The following is a 10210-nucleotide window of genomic DNA, read 5'->3' as shown; positions in this document are numbered from 1 at the left end:
GCTTGTCAGGAGCTTGTCTTACATGATTTTTGAGCCTTACTTCTTTCTCTGACTTGTGTGATCTGAAGAAGTCGCGTCCCTGCCTTTTTTTTTTTTTTTTTTTTCCTCTTTTTTTTATCCCCCAAGTTTTTCATTTTATTTTACTTTATTTTATTTTTTTTGGATTTTGTCATACATTGACATGAATCAGCCATGGAGTTACATGTATTCCCCATCCCGATCCCCCCTCCCACCTCCCTCTCCACCCGATTCCTCTGGGTCTTCCCAGTGCATCAGGCCCGAGCACTTGTCTCATGCATCCCACCTGGGCTGGTGATCTGTTTCACCCTAGATAATATACAAGCTGTTCTCTCGAAACATCCCACCCTCGCCTTCTCCCACAGAGTCCAAAAGTCTGTTCTGTACTTCTGTGTCTCTTTTTCTGTTTTGCATATAGGGTTATCATTACCATCTTTCTAAATTCAATATATATGTGTTAGTATGCTGTAATGATCTTTATCTTTCTGGCTTACTTCACTCTGTATAATGGGCTCCAGTTTCATCCATCTCATTACAACTGATTCAAATGAATTCTTTTCAGCAGCTGGGTAATATTCCATGGTGTATATGTACCACAGCTTCCTTATCCATTCATCTGCTGATGGGCATCTAGGTTGCGTCCCTGCCTTTGCCTGTATCTCTATCTACACAATAAAATAATAATTCTGCCTCTCTTCAAGAGAATCACATGATAAAAAAGTAAATGAATTGCAAATAGCCAAGCGCTCTTCTGATAGAATCATACCCTTTGCTCCTCCTGTCCTTCCACAGGCTCTCCAGGGTCCACGGCGCCCCATGACCTCTATACCAGGGAAGCAGGCCCTTATGGGGAGGGAGAACTTGGACCTCTCCTCTGTGTTTCAGGCCCCCTCCCATCTCCTTCCCTTTGGACATAAATCAGAATGGCGAAGATCCCAACTTTAGAGTCAGACCTGGGTTTCTATGTTTCTTTACATCTCTGACATCTCGGATAAGCCGTTTCCCTTTCCCTGACGAGCAAGGCTGCCCTTTGCCTCCCCACTGATGGGGAGACCCTTCTGCTGACACAGTGCCGTTCTCAAGCCTCATGTGGTTCTCGCCCTCTGCTTCCACATCTGGCCTGGCAATGCTTGTCCTCCTGCGCTTTGCTCCTCTGGCTCCTAAGTAGGTTAGGTCACTCTTGACTTTGAACTACCCTTTTAAAAAAAGCAATGCTGTTTCTCTAGTCACCTAAAGCAATGTTACCTGAGCCCCCATGTCCTCTGCCACCTTTGTGAGAAATGCACGTGGGCAGAGAAGTCCACAGGTAAGGCCCTTCAGGGCTGAGTTTCTGCCTTTCTCTGCGAGTCTGACTCCTGACCTGCCCCTTGCTGGCCCCAACCTGCCCCCTCTTGGCGTCCCCCTACCCCCCACTCCCTGCACCAGGAGGAGGCTGCCCACAGACCAGCAGGGCCAAGCCCGGCCCCAGGCCCCTGCCCTGGCCTTGGTTGTTCCAGGGTTCCGTGCTGACCCAATGATCAGTAGCCAGCTCTCATCCTCTGGATCGAAACTCTGGAGCTCTGCAGCAGCCTGTACCGCATCGGCCAGAGCAAGGTCTTTTTCCAGGCCGGCATGCTGGCCCACCTGGAGGAGCGGGACCTGACGATCACGGACGTCATCATCGGCTTCCAGGACTGCTGCAGGGGCTACCTGGCCAGGAAATGAGTCCCAGGACACCCACACCTTGCTCGTGACCCCCCAGCTCTCCTGCAGTGGAGGGCACTGAGGAAGAAGGGCCTGGGCGCCCTCATGACAGGAGGTGTCCCCCGGGGAGACCCACATAGCTTTCCCTGTCCCCTGCTACCTGGATTTCTGCCAGAGGTTTAAAGTGAGCAGGAGGGAGCGGTGACTGTGCTCAGATTGTCCTTCCAGGAAAGTCCCTGGCCATCACCTATCTTCCTTGTGTCCCTCCCATAGGGGAGACACCCAGCGCCGGCTGTCCCCAGAGGACCCCGAACTCCAGGGAGGAGGCGCCCTTAAGTCCTGACCGCTCCTGTGGGGTCGGGGCAGGCTTGTGCAGGACTGCAGGAGGGGCAGCTGCGTGTTTGCCCTTTGACTCCTCTGTGTCAGTGCTTCCAGCCTGAGCCCTGAGCGCTGGGGAGAGAGCGTGAGAGTGTGGTGTTTGGACAGATGGACGTTTGCAGGACATGAGCTGCTGATATTCTTCTGCCCAACAACAGTGGTTTTCTGAATTGCTTGAAGAAAGCCCTGCCTCTGCCTTATTTGCAAAATCAGATCAAATTTCAGGCCCTTGTTATGGGGGATTGTAAGGCCAAATTGCAGTGTGTGGTCCTCATGGAATAACACCAATCACTCTTCTGTCCATCCCTCAACCTGGGAGCAGGTGACCATGATGTCCCAGGGACATTTCCTGAGATGAAGCAACCCAATGGAAGGTCAGGCTGGCCTCCATGAAGGGTGTGGTCCCATTGCAGCCTCTTCTGCTTGGGGGCTAAAAGAGAAAGCCCAACAGCAGTTGAGTTGCAAGACTCTCAGGCTGAGTTACCTCTGCTTCTCCATTTCTTCGTAAAATGGAGCCAGTACTTCCTAGAGCTGATGTGAGAGTTCAACAGGAAAGGCATGGATGGTGCAGACACAGCACCTGGCACACGCTCAGCCCTCCATCCACAGAGGCTCATTGCTCAGGAACCAAACGGAGACAGGGCCAACTCTCTGTTGTAGACTTCTCTGAGTCGTCAGGACACTGATTTTCTGATAAAAGTCCACCATTTGGAGAGCAAATATCAAGTTGTCAAGTGGAGATAAGCCAGGGGAGAAAAGGACAGCATGCTCTCAGCCCCCGACCCCGCCGCAATGAACTTCTGCTTTCACCTAATGGCAGTGACCACAAAGACCAGGCCTCCTCCTGTGGGTCACTGGGAACAAAGACTCTAGTTCCATCCCTGCCAGCGGGGCTAAGTCTAGAGGGATATGATCAGAAGGGGTGGGAGGGGCATGGACAGAGTGTCAGAGGAGTGGACTTAGGCCCCTCAGCCAGGTACCATGGGAGCAGAGCAGGGGAATGTGGACTCTACAGGGGAAGGTCCTAGAGGGCTTCTCAGAGGAGATGATGTCAGATTTGGGCTTTGCTGCGTGAACATGATCTCCCAGGTGGTTGCAGCAGGTGATCCTGGAAGAAGGTCCTCTGTAAGTAGGTGCCCAGAATCCGCATGGGTGTGACACTAAGCAGCAGCAGCATGACCAGTATGCAGTGAGCAGGTGGCATTTTCTGGGACTGGCTCTCATGCTGGTGGCATGAAAGTAAATAAGGCAAGCAGGCTAGTGAGTGTGGGTCAGTAGAGAAGGCAGAGGGGGCTGGGAAGAAGCCTATGGGCTGAGGCCAAGGGCCTCACAGTATGTTGGTGGCAGGCCTTTTTTCAAGGAGTGCAGAGCAGGATGAACTGAGCCAAAAATGTCAAGACTGAGCTTGTTTCTCTAAGGGAAGCCATGGGAAGGAGGGAGAAGCCCAGGGAGGGGCCTGTTGGGCAGAATATTTGATGCAAGTGACTGAGAACTGAGTAGGTTCAATTTTCCCTTTCAGTTATCTAGGTTTATCTGAACCGACAGGATGTACGGTTTATTGCACAGACACACAGCTTGTAGCTGCATTTGCAAAGCTGAGAACAACTAGATTTTGTTCACACTCGGCCAGAGAAGATTCCTGGGTAAGCAGGGAGGTAGGGCCCTCGCCCATCTCCCCATCCTCACAACTAAGAAAAGGATGACTGTCACTAGTTGACAGAAGAAGGAAAGGAAGCTTAGAGAGGTGAGGTCACGGCTGAGGCAGCAGGTTAAGCAGGGACAGAGCCTTCATGTGGAGGCAGGTGTGTCTGGCAGCTTCCTCACACCCCCTGGGCCCCTGGACAGTGCAGTGGGAGGGTGACGCCTGTTCAGGTGGGCTCAGCTTGGAATATGGGCTCCTGAGACAGGAGCCAACACCCCAGAAGGAAGATGTAAGTTGCAGGTGCTCAGCCCTTTGGGAAACTGGAGGAAATGGAGGGGTGGAGGAGGAAAGAGGAGTCTGAGCCACCTTGAGGCTGCCCACAGGTGCTGCGCTACAGCTGATGGAGGAAAGGCTTCCTCTTGAGATACAAGGAATCCAGGTGTATCATCACCTTGTCTCTTGAATGCTTGCGCAGTGCCAGTCCCTGCGGGGGGAACTGAGGCCTGAGAGGGGAGGAACAGGAGACCAAGTGGGGAGACGCAGGGCTTGCTATACAACACCCACATTATGAACTTGGTTTACAATTTTAAGACAAAAAGTCAAGCTGTGAACACATCAGTCTAACAGGAGGGACATGGGCTTTGATCTATGTGTTTTACAGGCAGAGACAATGCTGGAAACTTTGGGGTTACAAAAACTATGTTCCCCCCTCACATATGCATGTCAGAAAGTCTGGTCTTGGCCTCCACTCTGCCCATGGAGAGCTGTGTGACCCTGGGCAGGTCACCTTCCCGGGAATTGTTTCTTCAGCTTCTTACTCAAATTTTTTATATATATATATACTTTTTTTTAATTTAGTTTGAGTGTGTCAGGTCTAGTTGAAGCAAATGGGGTGAGTTGCTCCGCAGCATGTGGGCTCTTAGTTCCTTGACCAGAGGGCAAACCCACGTGCCCTACATTGCAAGGCGATTTAACCACTGAACCACCACGGAAGTCCCTGTTACTCAATTTTTAAAAACTGGTTTCAGTCTTTTTCTGTGGATTTTAGGCTCTCTCTTGTGGATTTTCACCTTGTTGACTCTAGGTATTGCAAAGTGTCTGCTGGTCTCTCCTTGGAATCTGACCTGGTTTATGGTGTCCTTTACATGTTTTAATATTTAGAGGACAAAGAAATCAGTCTTTTCTTTATGGCTTATGGGATTTGTGTCTTGACTAGAAAGGTTTCCTCAAATCAATCTTATTTTGAACATTTTTTTTCTAGGGCCATTGTAGTGTTTTCTTTCTGGCTTACATTTGGATCTCTTTGGGACTCACTGATGGATTGAATAGAAGCTTTTTCTTTCTTCCTCTTCCTCCTCCTCCTTCCCCGTTCTATTTTTCTGCTTCTTCTCTTTCAAGCAGGACATATTTAATGGGCGCTTTTCTCAGTCAAGGTCTTCCCAGGTGGCGCTTGTGGTAAAGAACCCACCTGCGAATGCAGGAGATATGAGAGACGTGAGTTCAATCCCTGGGTCGGGAAGATCCCCTGATGAAGGACAAGGCAAGCCACTCCAGCGCTCAGTCAAAAAGGAGCACACCCTTTCTTGGGTCTTCAAAGCAGCCTCACGGCAGTCTGGGTATGACTGCACTCTCTCCCCCCGAAGTCCGCAGCAGCACTTAGGGAACAGGGAGCGAGAGGCTGGAGGGAGCTGGGCCCCGCAGCCACGCTTGGCCCTGGATTACAGTATGGGGCGTTCTCCTCTGTTATCTCTGATAGGCCGCTTCCTGGAAAGGCTGTTTCTGGGAAACAGGAGGACTCTGGAGAAGCCTGTCCCAGGCTTTGGAATGTCTGAACCAAGGGTCAGGCATGTATCAAATTTTAGATAAGTCCCATGTTTTTCCACAATTCTCTCTTCCTCTCCTCATGTAATAACATCATAGCTGGAGTAAGGAGACATGAGGAATAAGGTGTTTCTGCCACCAGAATGTACAGGGTTCCTATGAAAATTTTGCAAATCAAAATGGCATAGAGCATAGACAATCTAGGTCTCACATCACAGTTTATAGGCAGAGGCTAATCTTTTGGAAAGCAGGGGATGCCTAAGGAAATACACTCAGAAATCTGATAATACTGTCTGTCAGAAAGAGCTTTTCATCCAGACAGACCAGGAAAACAGATGGAATTACTGCACTGCAGGTACAACAGGGATTGTGCTGTGTCTTCGAGACGCTGGTTGTTTCATGTCCCCATAAGGGGTTCCCACACCTCATATTTTAGCCAGGCTGTATCCAGGAGGGCAGGAGGTGCCCTGCCAGTCCTGGACAGGAGGAGTAGCAGAGAAGAGACAGGGTCCCACTCTTTGAGACCCCACAGATTGCAGCCCACCGGTCTCCTCTGTCCGTGGGGGTTCGCCAAGCAAGAATACTAGAGTGGGTTACCATGATCCAACCCAGGGATCAAACCCAGGTCTCCTGCATTGCAGGTGGATTCTTTTCTGACTGAGACCCAGGGAAGCCTAAATGGGTAACAGAGCCTAAGAATTTGTCCATTTGTGTTGAGAAAAAAATGACCACCAAAAGATTTAATAATACCTCTCTCTTAGGAAATTTATGTCTAGTGCTGCCTTCAGAGTTTCAAGAATTACAGCTTCAAGATAACCCCAGGAGAAATAGAACTACCATATGACCCAGCAATACCACTTCTGGGCATACACACTGAGGAATCCAGATCTGAAAGAGACACGTGCACCCCAATGTTCATCGCAGCACTGTTTATAATAGCCAGGACATGGAAGCAACCTAGATGCCCATCAGCAGACGAATGGATAAGGAAGCTGTGGTACATATTCACCATGGAATATTACTCAGCCATTAAAAAGAATTCATTTGAATCAGTTCTAATGAGATGGATGAAACTGGAGCCCATTATACAGAGTGAAGTAAGCCAGAAAGATAAAGAACATTACAGCATACTAACACATATGTATGGAATTTAGAAAGATGGTAACGATGGCCCTATATGCAGGGCAGAAGAAGAGACGCAGAAGTACAGAACAGACTTTTGAACTCTGTGGGAGAAGGTGAGGGTGGGATGTTTCGAAAGAACAGCATGTATATTATCTATGGTGAAACAGACCACCAGCCCAGGTGGGATACATGAGTCAAGTGCTCGGGCCTGGTGGGCTGGGAAGACCCAGAGGAATCGGGTGGAGAGGGAGGTGGGATGGGGGACCGGGATGGGGAATACGTGTAACTCTATGGCTGATTCATATCAATGTATGACAAAACCCACTGAAAAATAAATAAATAAATAAATAAATAAAGAAGATAACCCCAGGAGCATAAACACAATACAAAGGGTTGGAGTTAACTGTTCGATATTTCATTTGAAATGCTAACTGGACAAGTCTGTTTTTAAATACATTTTCTGTTAATTTTTTTCCTGACTCCTGTTTCTTGTTGGTTTAGCTGCCCTGTTGTCTCTCCCATCTCCATGAGAGTCATTTTTCCTTGAGAGCCTCATTTCCCTCTCTGGGACCTGTGAGATAGTTGGGTTTTCCTCCCATCAAGCAAGATGAAGGTACAAAGCTCTGAGAGAGTGGTGAAAATTAAACCCCATACCCAATTAAACACACATGGAACTTTCTAGAAAGGAGTCTGAAGAAAATTAGAGATCAAAGCAGATGAAACAAGGACCTAATTGCACTTGAGGAAGCATGTTCCCTGTCATTTAATTTGGGAATAATAAAATCTGACATAGAAAAAAAATACAAGCAAAGTTTTATATAAGAAGAGTGTTGCTTACACTATTGTTTACATAAAGAATTAGAAACAATCTAAAGTTTAACAGTCAGTAGAGGACAGTAGAGAGGACTTGGCCCCTTTTTTTGTTTGTTTGTTTTATTGAAGGATAATTGATTTACAATATTCTGTTAATTTTAGGTACACAGCAAAGTGATTCAGTTATACAGGTATCTATTTATCTGGGCTTCCCAGGTGGCGCTAGTGGTAAAGACTGTGTCTGCTAAACAAGAGACACAGGTTTGATTCCTGGATACGGAAGAGTCCCTGGAGAAGGAAATGACACCCCACTCCAACATTCTTGTCTGGGAAATCCCATAGACAGTGGAGCCTGGCATGCTACAGTCCATGGGGATACAGAGAGTCAGACACGACAGAACATCTGAGCATGTGTATATCTATATTCTTTTTTATTCTTTTCCATTGTAGTTTATTACAAGATATTGAATACTGTTCCTATGCTACTACAGTAGGCAGGCCCTTGTTTATCTGGTGCTTATCTGATAATCCTGTCTCCTAATTGATCTGTCCCCCCAAAACTTTGGTAAAAAGTTCGCTTTCTATGTCTATGAGTCTGTTTCTATTCATTTGTTCACTTGTATTATTTTCTGGATTCTACATATAAGTTAATATCACATATTTGTCTGACTTAGTTCATTCAGTATGATAATCTCTATATCCATACATATTGTTGCAGATAATATTATTTCATTCTTCTTTATGGCTGCGTAGTATTCCATGGTATGTCTACACGTACCACATTTGCTTTATTCATTAATCTGTCAACAGACATTTAGGTTCATATAATGTCTTGGCTGTTATGAATAGTACTGCTATGAACATCAGGGTATATGTATGTTTTCAAATTAGAGCTGTAATTTTTTCTAGATACATGCCCTGAAGAGGGATTGCTAAATCATATGAGCTCTATTTTCAGTTATTTAAGAAAACTCCATGTAGTCTTCTATCGCGGCTGCACCAATTTACATTCCCACCAACAGTGGAGAAGGGTTCCCTTTTCTCCACAGCCTCAGAGCATTGTAGATGTAGAGGATGGCCCCTCTGATGCTGTAGGGGAGCTAACTTATTGTAGTTTGACTTGCATTTCTCTAATAATTAGTGATGTTGAGTATGTTTTCATGTACCTGTTGGCCATCTGTACATCTTCATGAAGGATTGTCTTTGTAGATCTTCCAGAAGTGACTACTTTTTATTTACTTATTCTTTTTTTTTTTTTTTTTTTTTGGTGATTTCAAGTATGCCCTTCTTTCAAGAGGAGTTCTATGACTTAAGATTGTTTGAAAATTCAATACTTGGATGATAATTAGTATTCCTCCCAACTAATACAAACTAAAATGTCTAATATCAATTTTATTAACTATAAATCAGGGATGATATATACACCACCAATGGGTATCTGAAAATATCATTTTGTTAGTGTATTGATGAAATGCTTACCCCAAATGAATAGCTTAACTGCTTTTTTCCTTTATTTTTTATTAGTTAGAGGCTAATTACATTACAATATTGTAGTGGCTTTTGCCATACTTTGACATGAATCAGCCATGGATTTACATGTGTTCCCCACCCTGAACCCCCTCCCACCTCCCTCCCCATCCCATCCTTCTGGGTCATCCCAGTGCACCAGCCCCGAGCACTTGTCTCATACATCCAACCTGGGCTGGCCATCTGATTCACACTTGTTAATATATATGTTTCGATGTTGTTCTCTCAGATCAGCCCACTCTCACCTTCTAATGGAGTCCAAAAGAATGTTCTATATATCTGTGTCTCTTTTTCTGTCTTGCCTATAGGGTTATTGTTACCATCTTTCTAAATTGCATATGTATGCGATAGTATACTGTATTGGTGTTTCTCTTTCTGGCTTACTGCACTCTTCATAATGGGCTCCAGTTTCATCCATCTCATTAAAACTGATTCAAATGTATTCTTTTTAATGGCTGAGTAATATTCCATTGTATATTTGTACCATAGCTTCCTCATCCACTCGTCTGCTGATGGGCATCTAGGTTGCTTCCATGTCCTGGCTATTATAAACGGTGACTCTTGATGACAATGATGGTGATGATGCTGGTGAGAGCAGTGGTGATGACAACACAGTGGATGGAACAGGTGACACGTCGCCAGGTGCTCTTTGGGTCCAGAGTGACTGAGAGACTGCTGACGTTTCCATGAAAATCCAAATGTGGAGTAGGAACAGAGGTTGATTAAAAAAAGAAAGAAAGAAAGAAGGATGAAAGAAGGAGGCAGAAACAGGCCAAGGAACTTTGCGGTGTGTGAGGAGATGAAACAGCCTGGGGCCAACAGACACGACTCTCTGACCCTCGCTGTCTTCTTCAGCTGGGGGTGAGGCTGGAGAAGATATTTCAGGTTGCTCTGGTTCTCTTCACCTTGTGTTCTCTACACTCTGGTTCAATAAATATGAGCTGATTCACTGAGGCTGCCTTGCGTTGACTGATGGGTTCACCTGGGCTCCAGATGCCTGACCTTCTTCCCCAAGAGCCTGTCTCCCAGGATCTCTGGGACCACTTCCTCCATGGCTCCTCCTGCCTGCCTGTTGGGCTCCCATCCAATCATTTCCCTCAGACCCTGGAGCCCTGCAGTCCTTGGGGGGCGCACAGGGGAGCCCATGTCATCTACTTAGGCTGAGCATGGGGATAATCCTCTTCCAGCCCTGGGGACAAGGAT

This window comes from Muntiacus reevesi, chromosome 1 (genome assembly GCF_963930625.1).
Source record: "Muntiacus reevesi chromosome 1, mMunRee1.1, whole genome shotgun sequence".
Lineage (NCBI taxonomy): Eukaryota > Metazoa > Chordata > Mammalia > Artiodactyla > Cervidae > Muntiacus > Muntiacus reevesi.
Note: the sequence above shows the minus strand (reverse complement) of the source record.